Source organism: Heterodontus francisci, unplaced genomic scaffold (assembly GCF_036365525.1).
Source record: "Heterodontus francisci isolate sHetFra1 unplaced genomic scaffold, sHetFra1.hap1 HAP1_SCAFFOLD_88, whole genome shotgun sequence".
NCBI classification, from domain to species: domain Eukaryota; kingdom Metazoa; phylum Chordata; class Chondrichthyes; order Heterodontiformes; family Heterodontidae; genus Heterodontus; species Heterodontus francisci.
Window position 1 is genome coordinate 6,207,027 of NW_027142063.1, and position 1,897 is coordinate 6,208,923.

Sequence of the window (1,897 nt, forward strand, 5' to 3'; positions counted from 1 at the left end):
ATTAATAAACGATGGTTTTAATCTCTGTGACAGTGTTGGTAATTACATGCGGAGTAATATATCTCAGTATTTGAGTAGACAGAGAAATGATCCGAAATCAATTCCGTTTGGTATTTTAATTGAAAAGAAAACACGCACCTTCAGACAAAATATGGAGAAAAGCCAAATCGAGTTATTTCAACACAAAGTAAAATGATGGTTGATTAAAATGAAATGATTGTTATAAAGTAAAATAAAGCACATTCATCATGTTCACACTATTGAAAAACTTCATGCCAATCTCTCAGATTTAACACAGAATATTTTCCACCAGTCTGTGATCCACCTCCAGACATCATACACATGATTTGAGGCAGACGTTTGCCTGAAAGGACAAGAAAAACGACTTGAGAGGTTTACAGCAATGTTAGCCACCAAACAAATACATCAAATACAGTATATGATCTGCTCACAATATTTCTGCTTCAATAAGCCTCCAATTCTTTAATAAATACAGAAAATGTTCTCTCTGATACTTTGGAATCACTGACCTTTGAAAACAACACTAATTATCATATTCATATCGGAAACAGCCGGGACTGCACACTGCCAGCACAAATACATGGAACAAATAATAAAGCATTGGTCTTACTGGGGTGATGGAGATGAAAGATGTTGAACTACACAGTCACTGTCCATCGTTGCTGGAATGTCTGGTGTTGTGAACGTGTCACAGTGAACATCCTCATTTTTTTCAGGAATGCAGGGAACCAGCCACGTGGGATCAATGTGGGTCTGACAGCTGTATACTGTGGAGAGAAAGATTATGGATTAATGATTGGACTGAAAGCGGGTTCAGTGCGGGTCTGAGAGCTGTATACTGTGGAGAGAAAGATTGCGGTTTAATGATTGGACTGAAAGTGGGTTCAGTGCGTGTCATCGATATATGAGTCAATAACGTAAAGGGGACTGGAATTTGTTGGCCTCTGAATATTTTCCAGCTACATTCACCGTGTTGTTAATTTCCATCTGGGTGATAGCAGATGAAATGGATATGCTGAGACTGAATCAGGGTGTTCAGTGTGAGCACTTGAAGGATTTGCTGTGGGAGTGTTAATAAGAGAGATATCACACACCGAATAGCATCAGGATGTCTTTTCTAAAATAAGTCAAGCTTTGTTTAATCTAATTTCCTTCAATCACAACATGAATTTCAATCAATCAGCGGTCTCTGGCAACACCGATTGGAATTAAATTTAAAGCAGTGCCAGAAAGCTGGTGACTGTGAGAGTTTAACTCACCGAGAGTAGAGAGATCACCGCCGGCACTTGTCAGTGTGAAGAGATCATCAGGACCACTGTCCAGCAACAAGTGACCATCCTGAGTGTCAATGTCTCCAGTCTCAATATCATCATAATCACCCGGAACCAGACATGAGAGGAAATAATGATCTTCACAGAAATCAAATGGTAATACTTCGAATTATATAATTAAATTCCATCTACCCGTGCCGACCAGGGTAGATTGCGATATTCAGCTGTAGTGAGATTAGAGGATGGCGAATGGTAGGACCATGTCATGCGGCGGTAGTGGATTCTTCTTAGGCCAGTGTCATATTTAAAAGACAGCCAGCAATCGATTGAAAGGCAGGAGCTCTGAAGGACATTGGGTGGGAGGACAGACTACTGATTTAATTGGCAGATAGCAGCAGTCAGAGCAAGGGTGACGCCCAGATTTTCTCCTGCTACGCTGAAAGTGCTCATCCAGGCAGCAAGGTCAAGGAGGGAAGCGCTTTTCGCTTGGGACATGTGGAGAAGACCAGATAGGCAGGCAGGGAGGGCATGGCATGAGATTTGGGAGGAGGTAAGCAGCTGTGAGGTCGTCCCACGTAAGAGGCTGCAGTGCAGGAACAGGATCA